The following is a 23992-nucleotide window of genomic DNA, read 5'->3' as shown; positions in this document are numbered from 1 at the left end:
CTTGCTCAGTCTATCCATTTCTTTTAATCTATCTTTTGTATATATTATATATTTCTTGTTCATGTTGAATTCTAGATAATTTCTTCAGGTCTTTATTTTGACTTTCGTCCAGTTTTGTTTTCTCCAAAATGAGCTATAATTTATGTATAGTAAAAGCACAAAAATAAAGTGTATGGCTTTATGAAATTTACATATGTGTATGCCTGTATGATCACCACTCGGATAAAGATAGAACACATTTTCATCCCTGTAAAAGTTCCCTCCGGTGTCTTCCACACAGTGGAGCCACTCCTCTCCATCAGTCAACTCCTGTCCTGACTTCTATCACTATGAATTATTTTCAGGTGTTCTTGAACTTCATATAAATGGAATCCTATAACGTTTGTGTGTGTTTCCTTTTGTTCACAGGATATTTTAGACATTTGTCCAGGTTGCATGTATAGGTAATTTTTTGTTGTTGGCTTTATAGCAAAGGGTGGTAAACTATGACCTGTGGGCCAACAACATATTTTGGCATATAAAATTTTATTGAACATAAATATGTCCATGTATCAGGGTTGAGTAGTTAAAACAGAGACCGTATGACTTATGAAGACTAAACTATTTACTGTTTAGCCCTTTGCAGAAAAAGTTTGGTGACCCCTCTTCCACAGTATTGCATTATGCGGGTGGGACTGCAGTTCATTTATCTATTCTTTTGTTGATGACCATTTGATTTGTTTTCAGTTTTTGGTCATTCTAAATCCCATTTCTGCAGATGTTCTTGAAATTGCTGCTGGCAGACATATACTCCTATTTTATGGATATATACCAAAGTGCTAAATTGATGGTTTTAGGGTAAGTTGATTGCATTCCCATGAATATTAATAATGTTGAACTATCTTTTTATATTTATCGGCCATTGAGATTTCTTTTGTGAAGTGCTATTCAAATCTTTTGCCTACTTTTTTTAGTGGGTTATCTTTTGTTCATGATTTTAGTTCTTTATATATTCTGGATGAGAAATCTTTATCAGGTATATGTTTCAAGCATTTTCTACCTGTCTAAAGTTTGCATACTTATTCTTTTAATTGTTGCCTTTGGATGAGCAGACTTAACTGTTATGAAGTCTGGTGATGTTTCTTGTACCCTTCCCACAGATTTTTTTTTTTTTTTTTTTAGGCTCATTTTTGACTACCCTCAAGGTCCTCACAGTTGGGTCTTTGATTTATCGCCAGTTGATTTTTGTGTATGGTATGAGATGAGGAATATCAAGGTTTCCCATATGGACATTCAATTGCTCTATGCATTTATGGAAAAACCCTCTCATGGGACACCTGAGTGACTCAGTTGGTTAAGCATCCAACTCTCAATTTCAGCTCAGGTCATGATCCCAGGGATGTGGGATTGAGCCCTGGCTTGTGTTGGGCTCTATGCTGAGCATGGAGCCTGCTTAAGATTCCCCCCACCCCTACCCCCCACCATCCCCTGCTTAATGCTCTGTCTCTCTCTCTCTCTCTCAACGAAAAACAAAATACCTTTCTTTTTCCATTGACTTGCAGTCATCCCTTTGTTGTAAATGAATGACCATAGGGGTGCCTGGGTGGTTCAATCAGTTGAGTGTCCCACTCTTGATTTTGGCTCTGGTCATGATCTCAGGGTTCCAGCATGGAGTGTGGAGCTTGCTTAAGATTCTCTATTTCCCTCTCCCTCTGCCCCCTCCCCTGCTTCTGTTCTCTCCCCAAAAGTAAATTAATTAAATTCAAAAATAAAAAAAAAATGAATGATCATACATTTGGATGTGTTTTTGAACTCTGTTCTGTTCTATTTGGACTATATCAGTTCTTCTGTCAGTATCATACTTTCTTAATTATTGTAGTTTGTAGTAACTCTTGACGTAAAGTAGTGTAAACCCTCCACAATTTTTTTTCTTTTTAAGGATTTTTTGGATATTTAAGTGTTACTCATTTCTCTATAAATTTTGGAATCAGCTTGTCAACATCTATTTAAAAAAAAAAAAAAGGCTACCAGACTTTTGACTGGGATTGCATTGCCTCTACAGAATAATTTTAGAAGAATGACATCTTAAGGGAATCTTCCAATATATGAACATGGTATATCTCTCTATTGAATAAGTTTTTCAATTACTCTTAGCATTGTCTTGTTTTTTTAGTGTGAGGGACTTATATATTATTAAACTTAATTTCTAGGCATTTGAGGTTTTTTTGGATGCTGTTGTAAATGTTCTCTTTTTTCAATTTTGTTTCCAGTCCTCTTGCTAGTATCTAGAAATACAGTTGATTTTTGAATTTTGAGCTTTTATTCTATAATTTCACTAAATGCACTTTTCAGTTCTGGTAGTTTCTAGGTTGTTGGAGATTTCCTAAATGCACAATCATGTCATCTGCAAAAAAATAAAAAGTTTCACTTTGCCTTCTTTTTTTTTTTTTTTTTTTTAAAGTTTATTTTGAGAGAGAGAGAGCATGCAAGCAGGGCAGGGGCAGAGAGAGAGAGGGAGAGAGAGAATCCCAAAGAGGCTCCATCCACAGTGCCAGTGCAAAGCCTGACTTGGGGCTTGAATTCATAAACTGTGAGAGCATGACCTGAGCCAAAACTAAGAGTTGGATGCTTAACCAACTGAGCCACCTAGGCTCCTCTAACTTTGTCTTTCTAATCTCTATTACTTTTTTATTTTTCTTGCCTTATTGCACTGGCTGGGAATAGCAGAATAGTATTTAACAAAAGTGTTAAAATAGACAGCCTTGGGGCTCCTGAGTGGTTCAGTTGATTAAGCATCTGACTCTTGATTTTGGCTCAGGTCATGATCTCACAGTCATAATAAGACTGAGCCCTGAGTCAGCCTCCATGCCCAGCATGGAGCTTAAGATTCTCTCTTTCCCTCTGTCCCTGCCCCACTCATGCTCACTCTCGCTCTCTGTCTCTCTCAAAAAACAACAACAACAACAACAACAAAAGTACCCTTGCTTTCCCCTGATCTTAAAGGAGGATACCTCAATTCTTCACTATTAAGATTATGACACTAAAGGGGTGCCTGGGTGGCTCAGTGGGTGAAACATCAACTCTTGATTTTGGCTCAGGTCATGGTCTTGCAGTTTGTGAGTTTGAGCCCTGCGTTAGGCTCCACAACACTGAAGATGCAGAGTCTGCTTGGGATTCTCTCCCCTCCCCTCTCTCTCCCCCACCCTCTTTGCCCCTCACCACCCCTCACCTGCTCTCTCCCCCCTCTCTCTTGCACATGTGCACACACATGCTGTCTCAAAATAAATTTTAAAAGATATTTAGTATACTTTTTTTTTTATAGACGCCTTTTACCAGATTGAGGAAACTTCCTTTTATTCCTGATTTACTGACATTTGTTTTCACAAATGGGTATTGAACTTTTAAATCTTTTATTTATAAAATGCTTTTAGATTTATAGAATATTTGCAAAGACAGTATAGAGTGTTCCTGTATACCCTTCACCTAGCTTCCTCTAATGTTAACATCTTACATAACCATGATACATTTACCAAAGTTAAGAAATTAACATTGGTGCAATACTATTAACTGAATGACATATTTTATTCAGATTTCCCCAGTTTTTCCACCAGTGTCCTTTTTCTGTTCCATGATCTGATCCATATACCACATGGCATTTAGTTATCAAGTCTTTCTAGTCTGCTCCAATCTGTGAAAACATTTTAGTCTTTCAGACATTGCCACTTTTGTATTTTATACAGTGTCCCTCATTTTGGGTTTGTCCAGTGTAGTCTCACAATTGGACTGAGGTTATGGACTTTGGGGAAAGAATACCAGAGGAATGTTGTGCTCTTTTTTGCATCATATCTGGGGGCACGGGATCTCCACATCAACATGTTAATCACATAGTTTAGGCAGTGTTTGCCAGGTTTCTCCATTGTAACACATTACTACTTTTCACTTCTTATACTTTATTTTGTTTAAGGAAGTCTACACTCAAAGGGATGAGAGGGAAAAGTATCAAATGATTTGTGGATATGTTAAAACTACCATGGTAATTAATAAATGTTTTGAAGTTGTGCAAATGTGCTATTTCTCAAAGTGTAGCCCACTAATTTTAGCATTCAACTGATCTTGCCTGCAGCAGTTATTATTGTGGTATTCTAATGATGATTTTCCATTTCCTTCCTTCTTTCTTTTTAAATGTTTGTTTTGAGAGAGAGCAAGCACACACACAAGCAGGGGAGGGGCAGAGGGAGAGAGAAAACCCCAAGTAGGCCCCACACTGTCAGCACAGAGCCCAATGCAGGGCTTGATCTTACAAATGATAGATTATGACCTCCATCAAAATCAAGAGTCAGATGCTCAACCAAACTGAGCCACCCAGGGGGCCCTCCATTTCTTTCGTTCTTTCTACATTTATTAACTGGCATTTTCTGACTCTGGAGCTAGACTGCCTGGGTTCAATTCCTAGTTCTGCCTCTCCCTTTTTATATAGTGTAATCTTTGACAGTTACTTCTCTATATTTGGATTTTCTCACTATACGGTGTGGATAACAAGTGTCTACCATAGAAGGTTGTGGAGAGGATTAAGAGAGCTATTACATAGAAAGGGCTAACAATTATGCTTAGCCCCTAGGAAGCACCCATTTCTTTGTTCCTTAATGTGGTAGGTTATTCTCATTTTAATTATTTTAACAATTGTATAAATTATTAAATTGTCATGTACTGTTGGGTAAATCTTACATATATTTATGTGATCTGGATTAACTTTTTAAATTTTTTTCATGTAATATTCATGAGTCATAGTGGCTTTTTTTTTTTTTTTTTTTTTGCCATGGCAAAAGACAATGAATGATAGAGTCCTTAAAAAAAATTACACAAGAGCTTAGCAACTGAAGTGGCAATATTCCCAACTTTCTAGAGTGATTTATATCAGAGTCTTCTGGTAGAGACAGAGATAGCTCTTGCAAATGAGTCTTTTAAAATATTGAACTGAGCAAATTCGAAACTTGGCATGTATTGTAAAAGAATGGTCACTCAACAGGAAGGAAAAAATGATTATAGCCCTTTTGCATGTTTCACCATGAACACTGTATTATTGTAGAGGTTTCAATATTTGGAATTTTTTAAATGATTCATTTGCTAGCAGTATGTATGGGCACTTTCTATGTGCCTGGAAATATGTTTTGCTGCTTTTGGATACTTCTTTGCTCTTATAAGCCAGTCAGTCATTTAAAAGTTGAAGGCAAGCCTACTTGAATATTCAGGGAAACTCAATGTTCATTTTTTTAAAGTTGATAAAATTGAACTCTAATATTTTTCCTGCCCCCCCCCTTTCCTGTCAGCATCTTGAGTTAGGCCCTTATCATTCTATGCTATTTTTCCCTGTATTGAGATTTTCCTTCCCTTCCTTTCCTGTACAGTGACCACTGGGGTTGGTTCCTGAAAAGAACCCTTCTGTGACATTCCAGGACTTGAGAAAACAGGTCCTTGACTTCTTAGCCTGACTGGTCCTTTTCTGTCTAGTCCCAGCTTGCTTTCCTAGCCTTGTAGTCTTTCTCCTTAGATTTAGTCCAGTGGCACAGTTAGTCATTAGTTAGTCAACTAATTAGAACCTGAAGTCACTGTATTGTTTTTGAGGCTATGCTTTTTTATTCATGCCATTTCCTCTGCTTTAAGTGGATTTTCCAAAAATTTTCCAGGCTCTGTTGAGAGGATACTTACTCCACAATCCTCCTAGCTGGATAGGAACCCTGTAATTTGTAATCTATAGCCCTTGTTAAATTCTTACCTTTCATCACCAATCTTTATATCTAAATGTCATTTCCAGTTGGTCGGGTTCTTAGAGATAGAGTTCCAGTACCTACCATGATACTTTGCATACAAAGAGCTATTGCTAAATAGCTACCACTCTTAAATACCTACTATAATTGTGCTACAATTTTGCAAAGTAAGTATTATTGTCTCTGTTTTAAATTGTGAAGAAACTCAGTATCAAAGAGATTAAGAAACTTGCCCAATGCTGTGTAGTTAGTAAGTGGCAAAACTGGTTTGTCTGAGTCCAAAGCTCTTGCTATTTCTTTTATGACATACTACCTTGGTACTACAAATAGTTAAAATTATTAAATAGGTGTATTTATGGAAAAACACTACTAAAATTGCTTCACATAGATTGCCAATATGCTACGTAGAGTCTTCACTTCAGTAACTAAGGTAGCTGCTGTGGACTACCTGATACACTCCTACTTTCTAAAGATTTTTCTTCCAAGTTTTTGATACTAATGGATAAGGTTGATTTTGACTTTTCTGGGGGTCAGTGAAACAGAGATCTAAGCACAATTTGCTTGGTCTTTGTTTTTAAGTAGATAGTTTTGCATTTGCCTAATAACATTTACTAGGCAACTGATAAGGTAAAAATAGTCTGGTTATCTTTTATGAAGTACTTTTTCTCTTTGTACTGAGGTATTAAATACATAGGGGTAAAGCATAGAAAGCATGTCCATCTTAAATATACAGCTTGGGAATTTTCTGTATGTATACCTGTATAGCCACTAGATCAAGAAAGACCATATTACATCCATCCAGAAAGAGAAAATTTCCATGCTTCTCCCACCTAGTACCTCCCCTAGAGGTACTGATTTCCATTTCTACAGATTAGTTTTGTCTATTGTTGGACTGTAAGGGTAGCCAGATAATATGCATTCCTTTGTCTGACTTCTTTCATAATAGCCTATTTTTGAAATTCATCCATATTAATGCATGTGTATATATTTTTTCTCATATTTTTCTAAAACATTCCATTGTATCAACATACCATAGTATATTCATTCTGTTAATAGATGTTTGGGTTATCTTCTAATTTTGGCTACTACAAATAAAACTGCTATGGGCACAGGGCCAGTACAGGTCGAGTGGGCGTGGCATGCCAACAGGTGCCATGGTAAGGGGCTCAGCAGCCATGCTGTTTTCGACCATGATGTTGGGGAAGCCCTGCGTGGGTAGGGACGTGGAGACGTACCTGCTCAAGGTGTGGGCATGGTTGCGGGGGCCACATGCCATTGGCTGGGCATTTGTGACCCCAGCTGGGACAGGAGACAACCTACGGAAGAAGAACCTAGAATCTGGAGAATGGTCATCTGGGCTGGACCACCACAAAGCCAAGGCCATGTGACCCGTCTTCCTCATCAGGCATTCCCACAACCATGTGAATGCCTCCCTGGAAAAGACCGCACACTAATGTCCCTGGGTCATGAACAAGCTGAACTAATTAACTGGGCTCTAACTTGCAAGCTTGGGGTTGAAGTTTAATAAAATTGTCCATTTGTCCATGACCCATGCAAAAGAAACCACCAACCAATATGGTAAGCAAATATCTGCCAGGCATCTGCAAGGTCAGCACAGACCTACTAAGGGAAGACCCCCATCAAGCCCGACCTGCCTGTGTTCCACTGGAACACAGTGTATTACAAAGATAGAGCCCGGATCAAGACCGCCTTCCAGAACTACAACCACTGGGCAGACGCCAAGCAGCAGGAGGACAGTTAAGAGATCTTCATCTGCCGTGCCAACATCATCTGCTACATGGTACTGGGCAGGGTAGTTCCCTCCAGAAGGCTGGCTCCACCTCTTTCTCAGCAATGGCACCATCGCCCACCTGGTAGTCCTGCCTGATGCCAGTGCTACTCAGGACTCTCGGGGACACAGGGTTCATGCCTCTGGATGAGATCTCCTGCTCCTGAGGACCTGCTCTTCTTCACCCCCAGCCTGGCTCCAGCGGGTGCCACCAAAAGCACAGCTCCTTCCCGTCTTCTCTCCACAGGCTGCACAGCACAGTTACACTGCATTTCTCAAGGAGGAGAATGAAAAATATGAACACCTAAAGAATCCAAAATGTGGCATTTCAGTCCATACTTCAGGCCCAGGATGGAAAAAGGAGTCGTTCTGAGCAGAGCATCCTGATTGCTATCTCGGGATTTTCTGCATTGTCTACCAGGAGGAGGCCTCACCAATGCTGTCTGTGGGGACCACGGGCAGTCCTCATGGGGGCCTTTGGTCATGACCACAGTTGGCCATGTAAGCCCCTTGAGGCTTGTCAGCAACGCCCATCAGGCACGAGGGGCTCTGAGGAAGAGGGGCTGCCAGTGCTTCTATTCAGAACTTCTTGTCATACGTTCTTCTCGTTTCTTAAAACCTTTTTGTCACTTCAATATTTGTCAACTAAAGATTCTTTTCATCTGGGCTCTTGCTTTGATAACCAGTTTCTCAGTCCAGAGTCCTGTACCTCTGATGCTGTTGGATCTGGACTCAACTGGGGCCTTAGGCCTTTTCCTGCACCCACGAGCACCTTGGCAGGTGAGGGAGGTGACTGGATGGTGATAGTACCGTGCAGGTCCTGTTTCAATAAAATACTCGACAGCTCAGTCTGCCTCTGGCTGTTAATCCTTTATGCTTGCAGGTTAAACTATTTAGACATGATGTGTCCATCCCAAATATTCTGTTAACTTAGGAGAAACTACAGTTTCTATGAAGTGGTCATGAACATTTTCTGCACAATCAGTGCAACTAATTGGGACATTTGATCCATTTCTCTGTCAACTTTGGAATTAACTACAGAATAAAATTTTACTGAGAAAAAAAAAGCTGCCATGAATAGTCATGCACGATCTTTTAGTGACATTTGCAGTGTTTTGTTTGGGAATATATCTAAAACTAGGATTTTAAAGTCATGGGGTAGCCATGTGTTTAGTTTCAATAAATTCTGCCAGGTCAACCAACGGTGAGTGAGTAAATGGAAGAGTTGTAACAGTTCCACATTTTCAGCAGGACTTGATATTGTTCCTTTTCATTTTAAGCCCTCTGGTGGATGTGAGGTGGTATCTCATCGTTTTCTTTTCCATTCCCTCATTGTTAATAATGTTGAGCACCCTTTCAAATGTTTCAGATAATTTGGATTCCTTTTTTTAGGCAGTACTTTTTCATGTCTTCTGCATATTTTTATTGGGTTGTTTGTCATCTTATTGATTTGTAGGAATTCCTTATATTCTGGATAAGAGTCCTTTGTTGAATATGTGTATTACACATAGCTTCTCAGTCTGTGACTTTATTGTTTTCTCTTTTAATGATGTCTTTTGACAAGCAGAATTTCTTAAATCCAGTTTATAATTTTGTTGAATACTGTGTTTTGTGTCCTGTTTAAGAAATCTTTGCCTACTCCACAGTCATGAAGATACTAATTATCCTTCACATTTAGATCTGTGTTCCATTCTGTGATTTATCTCAATAGTTTTTGTATGATGTGAGATAAGAATCTAGATTACTTTTTGTTTTTCATTATAGAAATCCACGTGCTCTAGAATCATTTTTTGAAAAGAATTTCCTTCATTGAATTGCAGTGGTGAAAACCTAGTTTCCATCCACTTGTGTGGGTCCGTTTCTAAACTGTTTTTTACCATTGTTCTTTTTGTCTGCCTCATGGTTAAAGATGGCTAGCCAAGCTCTATCATGTCAGTATTCCAGCCAAGAAGGAGGGGAAAATAAGAGTATGCTCCTTCTCAGAGTATGCTATTTTCAGAATTTGCATGTAACAGTTAAAATTCCCACATCTTGTTTGTCAGTAATATGACAACTCTTATCTTCAAGGAACATTGGAAAATGTCCTTATTCTGGGTGCCCTTGTGTCCTTTTAAAATTCAGAGATTATATCACAAAGAAAGAGGGGAGGAATGGATATCAGGAAACATCTGTAGTCTTTGCCGTAACTTCTGTTTGGAGCACTTTGTGGGTGTGTTTAATAAACATTGATTACCTACCCCTCATAGGAACCTCGTAAGTGTGCAGATGTCACAGCCCTGTGATAGAAAACTCTCCCAGAACTGCTTAACAAGAAGTGTACCGAGTAGTAATAGAATCAGCTGCTTTCTAGTGAGACACATGTCCATGTCTTGTTAAAGTTCATCTCAAATCACCCAGTATTTCTTTATATGGTATTGGTGCCATCAAAACAGCTGGAAGGGAATAAAAGCCTAAATCAGGAAAGTCTAAAGAAAGAGATGGCTTAGTAGGTCTGATAATAGTGTGGACTATGGTGGGAGGGAGACCAGTGAAACATCTGTGGGTCTTCTAAATGTCCCCTTATACTTTACATTTTGGAAAAGAAAACATAGAGGTCTAGGTTCCAGTTTTATTTGTTTTGATTTTCTTGTTGGCTGCCATTAATGCAGTTAGTTAGTATAGATTTTTCATTTCAAAGGATTTATTTAGTATTTCTAGACCTTGAAACAAAAGGTCTCTGATGGTTAAGGTTTGGGCCATCCCAGTGTTAAATGTCCTTCCCTTTTCATGTCCTTCCCTGGGAGAGATACTTGGAAATATCCAAGAAGGGTAGATGTGTTAGTCTGCTTGACTAGTCTGCCATAACAAAATGGTACAGACTGGGTTGGATTAAACAACAGATTTACTTACAGTTCTGGAGTCTAAAAGTCCAAGATCAAAGTGCCAGCAATTTTGTTTTCTGGTAAGGCTTCTTTTCCTGGCTTATAGATTGCCGCCGCCTTGCTGTGTCATCACACAGCCTCTCCTCTGTCATGTGTGGAGAGAGGGTAGTCTCTGATGTCTCTTTCTCTTCTTGTAAGGACACAAGTCCCATTCTTATTCAATCTTAGTTACTTCCTTTTTAAAGGCCCTGTCACCAAATACAATCATGTTGAAGATGAGGGCTTCAACATAAGAATTTTGGAGGGACGCAGTTCAACCTATAACGTTATGCTCTCTATCCCCCTTAAATTGATGTCCTTCTTGCATGCAAAATACATTCATCCCATCTCAACAGGTCCAAGAGTCTTAACCCGTCCCAGGATCAACTCAGAATTCTACATTCCAAAGTCTTACCTGAATATCATGGGGCACCTGGCTGGTTCAGTCAGTAGAGCCTGTGACTCTTGATCTTGGGGTCGTAAGTTTGAGCCCCACATTGAGTGTGGAGCCTACTTAAAAATCCTCTAAATTAGGTATGGATGAGACTCCAGGTATGATTCATCTTGAAGCAGAATCCCTCTCCAGCAGTGAACCTGTGAAACTAAACTGGTTAGGTGGTTCCGAAATACAGTGGTGGGAGGGAAATAGGGTAGATATTCGCATTCCAAAAGGAGAAAGCAGAAAGGTCACGGGAATGTTGGACCCCAAAGAAGACTAACATCTAGCCAGGCAAACTCTATTTGATTTTAAGGCTTAAGAATGATCCTCTTTGGCTGCGAGATCTGCCCTCTGGCCCGGTAGCCCTAGGCAATGGCTCCACCCCTGAGGCACTGGGTGGGGGCAGCCTGACCCACCGACACCAGGGATGGGAGCACCACCCTCTGAAACGAAGGGAGGAAGCAGCCTTTCTCTCTGTAGTGGGAGTAGAAATGAGGGTGTCTAAACTGCCCTGGGGTTCTTTCCTTTTCATGAGAAATGAAACATGTTTGCAGCCAAATAGTTCAATGTCTAGTCCTGTTCAATCTCAGAAGTCCAAAAGCCTTCCTTTATTTCATCCTAACTGTATTCTGTTTGGGCCAAACTGTCTGTGTCTCTGTTGGTTAATCCCATCTCTATTCCTGGTTTCTGTTGATTAGGCTGACTAATAATTCCAAGGATAATCTCCTCATGGAGCTATTGTCCAGCCACACCCTTGGTGTTTTCTCCTGGACATACTTTCTCATTTTTTGCAATATGGATAGGCTGAGAATTTTTCCAGATCTTCAAGTTTTCTCTTTCTCTCTCTCTTTTTCACTTAATGATTCCTTCAATTTATCTCTCTTCTTGCATTCTACTAAAGCAATAAGGATAACCCAGGCCACACTCTATACTTTGATTAGATATCTCTTCAGCTAAGGGACACCTGAATTACTCAAGTCATGATCTCACGGATTCGTGAGTTTGGGCTCTACACTGATAGTGTGGCGGGTGCTTGGGGTTGTCTCCCCCTCTCTCTACCCCTCTCGCACTCACTTGCTCCCTCTTTCAAATAAACTTAAAAGAAAAATCTCTTTAGCTAAATATCCGTGACTTACAAGCTCTTCCTTCCACTGAACCCTAGAACACAATTCAGCCGGTTCTTTACCAGTTTATAGGTAGGATCATCTTTTCTCTATTTCCAATAGCACATTCTCATTTACATCTGAGTTCTCACCAGTCACCTTTGACTTCCTATTTCTTCAAGGCAGTCTTGGCTTTTTCTAGAATGCACCTCAAATCTCATCCACCCTCTACTCAGTTACAAAGCTGCTTCCACATTTTTAGGCATTTGTTACAGCAGCATTCCATTTCACAGTACCAAACATGTATCTGTAATTTGGACTGCTATAGCAGAACGCCATACTGGGTGGCTTAAACAACACAAGGGTGTTTTCTCACAGTTCTGGAAACTAGAAGTCCAAGATCAAGGTGCCAGCAAATTCAGTTTCCGCGGAGGCCTCACTTCCTGGCTTGCAGATGGCTGCCTTCTTGCTGTGTCCTCACATGGCCTTCCCTCTGTGCGTGTGTGTGTGTGTGTGTGTGTGTGTGTGTGTGTGTGTACACCTCACTTGTATATATACCTGATACATATAAGGGTAGGATGGGGCAGTTAAATGTAGTAGACTATCCCATCTAGAAAAAGGTAACATAGGCACACTGGAATTACTGGTCCATAGCAATTCTGAAATCCCTCATGATGGATATTGGGACACCCTGGAGGAACAAAATTTGCTGGCCTTATTTTATCTTCTTGTTCATTGTTTTCATGAGGCTTTGGTTTTTTCCTCTGAGTAGTTCTTCCTTTTCTCTTCCTTGGCTCCGTATGAAATGGAGAGTGGAGGATTTGCTCTGCTTGGAACTGAGCAGCCCTTTCTTCCCACTGCTTCCATATAGAAGGAGCCAAAGGGTCATTTTCAGACTTTAGCTGATAGACTGGTTCTCTTTGGCAGCACAATTCTCTCCAAAATCTAAAAGATTTCTGTTTGTTTGTTCTATATGCTGGTAATTACATCTGTTTTTTTTTCTTTTGTTGTGGTACCTGGTTCTCAGCTCTGCTGCATTGATTTGATTTCTCACCTGTATAGTTCTTTCTAGACCAATAGAAAGCTATTTGAGGACTGACTGACTTCTATGGGAAAACCATACCCTTAATCTGATCTTTTTCCTCGTCTTATCCAACTAAAATGATTTAATGAACATGTTAATCTGTCCTTTCCCTGAGGCAGTTTAATTTTTTTTTTTTTAATGTTTTCCTGAGCCTATGACCTTCATTCAGTGTCTCTGTTAGTATGGGAAGTAGTTAGTCCATATAACATTGCAAATTGAAAATGTCTGGAATCTCTCTTACTTTTCACTTATTATTGAAAACTGGATAGTCCTTTTCTCAGCTTATCCCTTGAATACTTGCCATATGCAGCCAAAAATAACGAATTCACACTTCAAGTGTTCTGTTTTCTTCTCTCTTTTAGAGCTGCAAGTTTATTAGGTAATATGTCTTTGAGGTACTGGGAGTATTATAATTTATAATAGGAGTATTATAAAATACTAGTATTATAATTTATACTAGGGATGTTGTAAAATACTTTGTCATTGTATAAATATAATACTTGTCTTTCCAGCCCTTAAGATTAATTTCCTCACTGCTTCCTGACCACTAAATATATTTTAAGGTTTTGCTAGAGAAGCATCCTACTTCTGGTACCAATTTCTAGTTAGGATGGGTTAAACTTACACTGTGCTGACAAGCTGTCCCCAAACCTCAGTGGCTTTAGTGAAGAACAGATGATTTCTTCTCCTGTTAAAAATCCATTGTGGATTTCTGGGAGACTCTGCCCTATACACTCAGGCTAAGGACTATGGGTGCACCTCCATCTTGTATGCTTTATGGAACACCTGACCTTCTTGATTGTCATGGAGGAAAAGAGAATATTAAATGGTCTTGTACCAGTAACTAACTGTTTAATTCACAGTCTAGAACTATTTACGTGGCTGTGACTAACTATAAGGAGGTAGAAGTTAAAGCAGAAATATTAGAAGGAATTGTATCATATATCTGAATAGTTAAAAGTTATAAGTTAAGCTAATAATTAACTGTAAAACATATAGTATAGCATTCTTGGGCACATTTATCTTCTGTGACCTGGAAAACTAGATTTGAATGTGGAATTTTTGGAGTCTTGAGGTTTCTGCACCTCGAGAACATGGCAGCGTAGGAATGCTGGCCCATTTTCCCTTCTCTTCATGTTTCAGGCCCAATTCTGCTCGAGGGAGGGCACACGTTGAACCTATGCCCACACCCTTGCAAATAGCTACCCATTGGCCACTTCTTGGAGCCTAGGGCTGAATACACAGTGGCACAATCTATCCTCATAAACACAGGTCTCGGAAAGAGGCTTTCACAGTCCCTGCTAGCAGGGTTGGAGTTCTTTGGACAAGAAATCCCTTTGTTCCAGGAACCTACGGCATGGTCTAGGAGGGGGAGTCTGGGCCTGAGTGGATATGTCCCCTTAGACCCTTGGCCTTCTTACTCTCGAGGGAAGGGTTTACTGTGAACCCCTCATGTCCAACTTTAAGGGCAGTACTGAGCAAGTGTAATGTCTATGTGCTTAGAAAAAGAATAGGATATGGGTGAGCATACAAATCTGTCTCCTACCTCACGCTTACTGAATTCGCTTCCTAGATAGAGCTATGGAGGGAAAATGCTGTAGTCACCAGAGTTGAGTATCCTGTGTTAACAACTGTGGTTCTATTTTAAAGTCCAATTATGATATGTAAATCAGTTTCTTACGTGTTTGCTCATGGCAAATTTGCCTCAACCCCACGGTGTCTGACTTGATGGAAATGTCGGGGTATATGGCACACTTTTGAGTGATGCTCTTACCTTGTTACCACGTAATAGGAACAACTGGGAAGCTGTGAGATCTAACCATCACGAAGGCCAGGCAGCCTGGGGTGCAAAACCTAGGTGATGAGGTCAAATGCTGGCTCTGATACTCTTCAGGTGTCTGATATTGAGAAAGGTTTCTGTTTCAATGTTTTCTTATTTGTACAAAGGGAATAGAACTACCTATTTTCAATTAAATAAAATAATATATACCAAGTGATCTACAGAAAATATTCATAGATCAAGCAAAATTCTTTCTCAATGAAAAATGATTTAAAACAATGAGGTATGTTGGAGACTAAGTCTGAGATTTAATGCAGGGAAGATGACCTAACAGAAGAAGGAGGTGGGGTCCCTGGAAGATGAAGTCCTTAGTCTAATATCATGAAAAGAGAGCTTTGGGGCAGCTCTGGGCTCTTGCTTATCTCTAAGGGAAGATATGTCTTTACTATCTCAACCTAGTAATCTCTCTTGAGCTTCAGTGCCCTGATTTTTAAAATGAGGATAATAAGAATTGCTTTGATGACCTTGATAAGGATCTTTTGATAGAGTGGTGGAGATCAGAGCCAGGGGAATGGGTTGGAAAGTGAATAGGTGAGGAAATGGGGATTATCTACTTTTTAAATCTTTTTCAGAAATTTGAGAAAGATAGTCTGGGAATATAGTGGGAGCTGGAGGGCAGTGCAAGGTTAATGAAGGTTTTGTTTATTATAGGTTGAGAAATGCCAGATCACGGTTGTATCTTGGGGAGCAGTATCTCTAGTAGAAAGGGAGAAAATGACAATGCAAAGGAAGTTTTGAATGGAGAAGTGAGATTGCTGTGGTGCTAGAAGGGAAGTTTGTAGCGTTAGCATTGAAAAGATGAACTGCTCTATCCAGTAGCTTTTTTTTTTCTTCCCTCAGTGGAGCATGAAGTGGGGGTGTTAGCAGAGACATATGTGTATGTGCAAGTGTCGGGAGTGAAAACACCAACTGGAAGATAACGGGCAGGGAAGAATTCTGGAGTTGTAGCCAGGCTTTAGAACTCTGGAGTTGACAGAGTGAGTGAAGTCACTCTCCTTGTTTGTGAGAACCCTCCATCTCCATCTCTACTGCAGTAGCTTTTCCACTCTATTGTTTCTGTGCATTTTTAGTATCCCCTGAGGCCCTCTCCAGTCACACTGATGCCTACCTGGGCTGTCCGGATTAGCAGCAAGATACCATTTGATTACAGAATTGCATAGGTTTTTAGTAGTCTATCCCTATTTTTTTCCCCTAGATGTGAGATTCTGCAAGAGGTTTTTACGAGATGACTGTATTATCTTCATCTCCATATAAGGTCCTTGCAACGGATTGAGTGTTTATGTCCCCCAAAATTCATATGTTGAAATCTTAACCCCAATGTGATACTTAAAGGTGGGGCTTTGGGGAGGTAATTAGACGATGAAGGCAGAGCCTTCACGAATGAAATCAGTGCCCTTATAAGAAGAGACCAGAGAGCTGGCTAGTTCGCTCTTTTTTCCACCATCTGAGAATACGGTGAGCAGTTGGTAGTCTATGAAGAGGATTTTCACCAGAGCCCATCCATGCGGCACCATGGTCTAGGACTTCCAGCCTCCAGAACTGAAAGAAATAAATATTTACTGTTTAAGCCATCAAGTCCATGGTACTTTGTTACCTGAGTTAAGAATGGCATGGTTAGTTTTTTGCATCCTAGAATTTTAAAAACTTTAGGTTAATAAGTTACATCATATTTCTAGCTGGTAAATGAAGTTTAAAGGAAAGTGCCCACTGTATTCTCTGATGCAGGGTCCTACCTTCCAGTGAAGGTCTTGACTCCCTTTCCATGTCAGAGTCCAGGTTTCTAGAAACCAGAAACTCTGGTGGAGTAGAGCTAACCTGACGTTGTCTTTGTGCTTATGATTGTGCTGATCATCAAAGGCTTTTCTTGGATGTTTGTGTATAGCTATTTACAAACCTACTTGTACAGGTATAGTCTCTATCCATTAAGAATTTAACAATTTTAGAAAAACAGTGAATATGAATATAAATGTTATTGCTCTGGTGACATGCAAGCAAAATAGATGTAATATTTCACTCAATTTTGTGGAATGTTTTAGAATGAAAAACCATACAAATATTGTGCTTATACTGTGTCTGCCAATGTAAGCGTGTTTAGCAACAGTGAGTAAAAGGGACATTAGTGCTTAGAAGTAATTACTGTTGCCAAGACTTACTAGGAAAATTTTCATTGTTCATCATAGAAATTAATGGTAACACAAAATGCCTTGATTTCATCATCCTAGGTTTCTTTGAGGGACCCTGTAGCCTAGATGCTAAAAGTCTGGACTCAGGTGTCCAGATCAGCTGTTTGCTAATTGTGTGACCTTGGGCAAATTACTAAAACTTTTGGTGCCTGAGTTTTCCTATGGGCCCAAAAGCGATAATATGGTACATCCCTCATAGGGTTGTTAGGAGGATTAAATGAGATAAAATGGTTAAAGTGCCTAGATCATGCTATGGTAAGCACTCAGGTTCCTGGTTAGAAAATATTATAATATACTCTAAAAAAAAAAAAAGAAAATGTTATATACTTTCTATAATAAATAGATAGCTCCATTAGGCAGAAAATCAATAAAGACATAGTTGCACATAATATCCCATCAGTCAGCTAGATGTAATTGACATCTTTAGATCACTTTATCCACAACAACAGAGTATATATTCTTCTCAAGCTCACATAGAACATTCACTAAGACCACATTCTGGACCATAAAACACAACAAATTTAAAAGAATACAGATCATACATTGTTTGTTCTCAGGCCACCATGGAATTTAACTTAGAAATCAATAACATAAAGACAAGTAGGAAATTTCAAATTACAGAGGTTATACAACACAATTTAATTTTTTTTAGTGGTTTCTTTTTTTTTTTTTTTTTTTTTTTTTGTATATAATTGTCAATTTGGCTTCCATACAACAGCCAGTGCTTATCCCAACAAGTGCCCTACTCAGTGTCCACCACCCACTTTCTCCTCTCCCCACCCCCCATCAACCCTCAGTTTTTTCCTTGTATTTAAGAGTCTCTTATGGTTTGCCTTATACAACACAATTTATAAATAATAGGTCAAAAAAGTATATCCGTAGAAAATTTAAAATACTTTGAGCTAAATGAAAACATGACATCAAAATGTCAGATGCAGAGACAGTGTTGCTTAAAGGAAAATGTATAGTACTGAATGCATATATAGAAAAGAAGAAAGTCCTGACCTCAATAATCTAAATCTCCATGTTAGGAAACCAGAAAAAAAGGAGAGCAAACTAAATCTGAAGTAAACAAAAGTAAAGCAGTAGTAAGAATTAGAGCAGGAAAAAGGGTGCCTAGCTGGCTCGGTCTGTGGAGCATGCAACTCTTGATCTTGGGGTTGTGGGTTTGAGTCCCATGTTGGGTATAGAAATTACTTTAAAAAATCATTAAAAAACAGAGGGGCGCCTGGGTGGCTTAGTAGGTTAAGCGTCCAACTTCGGCTCAGGTTATGATCTCTCGGTTCACAAGTCCGAGCCCTGCATCAGGCTCTGTGCTGACAGCTCAGAGCCTGGAGCCTGCTCTGGATTCTTTGTCTCCCTCTCTCTCTCTGCCCCTCTCCCACTTGTGCGCTCGCTCTCTCTCTCTCTCTCTCTCACAAATAAATAAAAAAAATTTTTTTAACTTTAAAAAGCAGAAATCAGTGAAATTGAAAAGAAGATATATATCAGAGAAAAGTAATGAAACCAAAATCTAGTTCTTTGAAAGATCTATAAAATTGATAAGCCTTTGGTGAGGCTGAGAAAAGGAGGAGGATACAAATTCTTAATATCACAAAAAAGAGGTATCACTTCACATCCTTTGGACATTTAATAATAAAGGAATACTTTGAACTCAATGCCCACGCCTATACTATTAAATAAAATAATTGCATTTCAAAACAGCACCATGCCAAGATGGATTTACCGGTGAGTTCTGCAAAACATTTAAGGGAGAAATTATGCCGTTCTCTACAATCACATTCAGAGGATAGAAGCAGAGGGAATATTTACTAATTTATTCTGTGAGGCCAGCATTACTCTAATATCAAAACCAGACAAAGACATTACACAAAAACTACGGATCAGTATCTCTCGTGAACATAGATTCAGAAATCCTTAGCAAATTAAATCCAACAATCCTTTTTTTTTTTTTTTTTTTTTTTTTTAATTTTAGAGAGCATGAGCAGGGGAAAGGGGCAGAAGGAGAGACAGAGAGAGAAAGAGAGAAGTCTGAAGTAGACTCCATGCCCAGTGTGGAGCTCAAAGCTCCCACAACCCTAGGGTCATGACCTGAGCCAAAATCAAGAGTCAGACATTAAACCCAAGTGCCCCAAACCAACAATCCTTAAAAAGTCATATACCATGACTAAAAGGGGATTATCCCAAGTATGCAAAATTGGTTCAACATTTGAGAAAATCAATTAAATGTAATCCAGCACATGAACAAGCTAAAGAAGAAAAAGCAGATGATTTATCAGTAGATGCAGAAAAAGCATTTGACAAGATCCAATACCCATTATGATCAACACACACACACACACACACACACACACACACACACACACACACTTCCAGTAAATTAGGAATAGTGGGGAACTTCCTCGACTTGATAAAGAATATCTGCAAAAGCCTGCAGCTAACATCATACTTAATGGTGAGAAAGTAAAAGCTTTCCCATTAAGATCAGAAAACAGGCAACATGGTCTCTTATCATTCCTTTTCAGTATAATACTGGAATTCCTAGCTAATGCAATAAGACAAGGAATAAAAGGTATACAGATTGGGAAGAAAAAAACTATCTTTTTTCACACATGGTACAATCATCTATATAGAAAATCCAAAAAATAAAAAAAATAAACCTGGGACTAATAAATGAGTAATAGCAAGGTTGCAGACTATAAGGCTAATATATGAAAGTGCATTGCTTTCCTATATGGCAGCAGTTGAACAAGTGGAGTGTGAAACTAAAAACAGCTTCCCCTCAATTTTGCTGTGAACCTAGAACTGCTCTAAAAGAATAAAGCCTTTTAAAATATATGTTGAAAATATGGAATCTGAGTTCAGACAACACTCTTACCTTTCACCTTTTGATTTTTGAAGCGAGTAGTTTATGTCCTGGTACCAACAAGCAAACAAAATTTTCTCTCCAGAAAATTTGTTGCTTTAAATCTTATTCTTTCATGTAGAAAAATAGAATTCTTTATTTATGATTTGACATATAACTGGGTAGTAGTCTTTTGTGCACAATGAGTAAAATACTTATCACTCACAAATGGATGTTGTTTACTTTTAATGTTAAAAAGTAGATGTGTAAGAGGTTTGGGGTGCCTGGGTCACTTAGTTGGTTAGGCATCAGACTCTTGATGTCAGCTCAGGTCATGATCTGATTGGTCATGAGATTGAGCCCCCCTTTGAGCTCTGCACTGGATGTGAAGCCTGCTTGGGATTCTCTCTCCTCCTCTCTCTTCCCCTCCCCTGCTTGCATGTGTGCCCTTGAGAACATTCTTTCTGTCTCCCAAGGGAGAAGCAAAAGGATATATAAGAGGTTGGGGACAGAAGGGGGTTGTGAAAAAGGAGGTGGGGTGTGCTTATAAAAGGACATGAGGGATCCTTGTGGTGATGGAACTGTTCGGTATCTTGTATGGTGATATATGCATGAGCCTAAGGTAATAAAATTCTGTAGAACTAAATACGTACACAAATAAGTATAATGAATCTGGGGAAATCTCAAAAGATCAGTGGATTGTATTAATACAAATATGTAGTGATTGTGATATTCTACTTTAGCTTTGTGAAATGTTATCATTGGGGGAAACAGTAAAGGGACTCAAATCTCTCTTAAAATTCACGTGGGAATCTGTAGGTACCACAGTATAAAATTAAAAATGCATGTACAACTGTTACATAGAACTAATAAATGACTTTTATTTATTTATTTATTTTTTTTGTTTTTAGGTTTCTGCCTCGTTGATAAGTCATCATTGGCTTTGTAAGTTGACATTTTAATTTTTTTATTCTCCACCCTCAACATTCTGTATTTTCTGATTATAGGAGTACTTTTCTAGAGAACCTGGAGCAAAACTTTATCATTTGGTTCTTATATTATTTTAAGGGCTGTTTCACTTTTTCTGATGCCTTTAGGTGATAGTTATTTTGAGGAAGTTTGCATTACACATCTTGGGCTAGGGCCTTCTGTGTCTTTGGAGTGACTTCCTATCAGGGTTATGATTAGAAGGAGTAAAGTGCCATCTGTGGAGTTGAGGTTGTATGTACATCTCTCCCATTAGACATCACAGCCTGCACCCAGAACATCTTTGTGGCGGATGATAAGAGGGGCACAGCACCCTGGGAGAAAGCCACAAGTGTAAGTGGTTTGACTAGTGAGGAAAAATAAATTCTGCTTCATTTACCTGTGAAAATCTGGCAATTCGATTAAATGAGGGCAGGATTCCAGACTGGGAATCGGAGAATATAACTTTATTCCTATTTTATCGTTTGAAGTAGCTCTCTTGCTGTTCTATAAGCTCCTGTTATAATGGTAGGTTTTGGGGGTTTTTTAATTCCATGAAATGCAAACATTTGAAATAGGAAAATTTGAATAAACATTTTTAACCTGGAAAAGAAATTATTCTCTGTGTCACAGAAAACATTTGACATTATTAAATGGGTTTTACTTGGCCAATTTCTTAGAAAAGAGACTGTGTTGCCAGTATGGAAAAATAAGGTTATGAACCATAATGTGCAATCAATAGTTTTGATTTATGCATGTTGTCATTTTGATGAAGAACTGAAATATGTTAAACTAATTTTAAAGACCTCTTTGAGAAACATTGTGTGAAGATGATTTCGTTTTTCATAATGTTAGCAGTGGAGGATGATATTGTTACAAGGTAACATACTGGGGATTTGCATTCTCAGACGGTGTCTAAATTAGTTTGAATCTTGTTCTAACAAGTTTTGTTTCACCTATTTTCAGGCCACTAGGAAGACACACACCTCTTAATACAGTTTTCCCCAAAGTATATGCCTTAGTATACTCATTCCTTTGGATGTTATATGGGAAAGGGACCTATAGTCATGTAAATTCAGGGGGAAAAAACCTTAGTAAAAATTAGACTTACTTCCAAGAACTGATTATCTAAAAGAGCCTATGGTCTGTGTTGTTTTTCAAACATATTTCCCAATATAACTCCATATATACTGTAGGATTGGGGCTCCATGAAACATTTTTGAGGAAATAGTGCTTTAAAATTTAGGAAATTGATAACAATGACAGGATCTATTGTACATTTTTCACAATGATAGCGGAAGAGAATAAGGGCATTTGAGCTAGAACAGAAGAAATAGAACATAAAAAGACTGTTGAAGTATCTTAAAACTGTTGACATACAATTAACCGTAAATAATTATAAATATAGTTATAAAACATAATTTCTAAAAATCTTGAAAGTAAAAATATGTATTTTTCCTTGTTGTAGTCACCTAATTCCCACATTACTCTTTCTCATTCCTTGAGGATTTAGCTCCTGGCTCACTGTCCTCCTCTCCAAGACTCTTGTGTCCTAATTCTTGGTGATTTTATGGCCACTTTGGGGTCCTTCCAATACCTTGATTTCTCAGTTCCTTAACTTTCTCTCTTTCAGTGATCTTGTCTCCCAGACTACTTTGGTCCTGTCCTCCCCTCCCATGGTGATATTGCAAACTTAGTCATTAGCAATAACTGTTTCCCTCCATGATCTTGAGTTCAAGAATCCCATTCTCCACCAGTCCCTGCTCCCAAATTTTTAATTCCATCTAGATATTTGCTTATTCAGTGTAAATAGCCTCTACCCTGTCATTAAAATTACCTGTTTATCCTCTTCTCTTATCCTTCCTTCTTTGCTTTACTTTACCCCCTTCTCTTATCCCTGCTTCTTGCTTTACTTTTTAGATACTTTGCTATCTAAACCCCAAAGACTTTGTCTCTTCCATGCCTTTAGCTGCACAGCTAGTCATAGCTGGAGAAAAGTGATCAGCCATGCTCACTAGTCTTATTTTAACTATTTTGATTATTAACCTCAGTGGTCCCCTAATGTTTTCAGGCAATTTGGACAATTAATTCCTAGGAAGATATTTAAAACCTATTTCTCTATAAACTTGCAGTTCCTCTTCTTCTGTTTTCCCTTTCACCTGGTGACTCTGTTTTCTTTATCACTGATAAAATAGAAATACTCAAAAGAGAACTTCCATAAGTGCCCATCGTCACATATACCCCTGCTACCCGCACCATACATTCTGCATTCTCTTCTTCCTCTCTGCGTGAACTGCCCAAATCCAATCTAAAGCTTACTCTTCTACTTATGTTCTTATATTCTATTTCCTTTCACCTACTCAAGGATATTGCTGTAGCAGTTGTCCCTTCACCCCCCTGAGTTGTGGATTTCCTGCCTCTTTTACTTAAAAAAAAAAAAATTTACTCCCCATTCTCCCTAGTTACCAATCCATTTCATTTCCATTTTCTTCTACACAATTTTTCAGTCTTTCTGTCCATTCTGTCTTGATCCCATTTCAGTCTGGACTGATTCTCATCATTCTACCAAAACTGTCTTAAATGTCACCAGTGACCTCCATGTTGCAAATCTCACAGTTCTCAGCCCTCATTTTACCTGACCTACCAGTATCATTGACCCTGTCAGTCTTGCACCTCCCTAGCGTTCTGAGTCTCCACACTTTCCCAGCTGCCTTCCAGTTACCATGACCACTCGTATCAGTCTTCCTTGCAGATATCTCTTCATTGCCCTGACTTCCAAACACTGGGTGACCCAGGACAGTTCCTATACTGTTTCTCTGCCTACACTTACTCCTAGCTAAGCTGGTTCAGTTTCATGGCTTTAACTACACATATATGCTGATAGCTACCAAATTTATATCTCCATTGTGAACCTCTCTCCTGAACTCCAAATTTAAATACCCAATTGCTGAATGTCTACCAGGCATACCAAACCTAATATGTCAACAGTTAGCTTCCTCTCCACTCTCAACTAAACTTTCCTCTTCCTTAGTCTTTTTCATCTCTGTAAATGGCAACTCTATCACTCATAAATATTAACTCTGCTACTCTATTTTCTCA

General features: G+C 38.8%; 1 protein-coding gene and 1 pseudogene across 5 annotated transcripts in view; both read left to right on the top strand.

Annotated features, from left to right (window-relative positions):
• The window catches only part of PLAGL1 (PLAG1 like zinc finger 1), an 84865-nt gene that overhangs the window by 15480 nt on the left and 45393 nt on the right, over positions 1-23992 (top strand). For all 5 annotated transcript variants that reach the window (XM_049653011.1, XM_049653010.1, XM_049653014.1 and 2 more), the window contains exon 2: positions 20839-20872. The gene's annotated coding sequence lies outside the window, so the exon portion shown is untranslated. The remainder of the gene's footprint in view (positions 1-20838; positions 20873-23992) is intronic.
• On the top strand, positions 2489-15291 carry LOC125938008 (serine/threonine-protein phosphatase PGAM5, mitochondrial-like; annotated as a pseudogene).

The sequence above is a fragment of the Panthera uncia genome (assembly GCF_023721935.1).
Source record: "Panthera uncia isolate 11264 chromosome B2 unlocalized genomic scaffold, Puncia_PCG_1.0 HiC_scaffold_24, whole genome shotgun sequence".
Classification (NCBI taxonomy): domain Eukaryota; kingdom Metazoa; phylum Chordata; class Mammalia; order Carnivora; family Felidae; genus Panthera; species Panthera uncia.
Note: the sequence above shows the minus strand (reverse complement) of the source record. Positions and strands in the feature narration are given on the sequence as shown.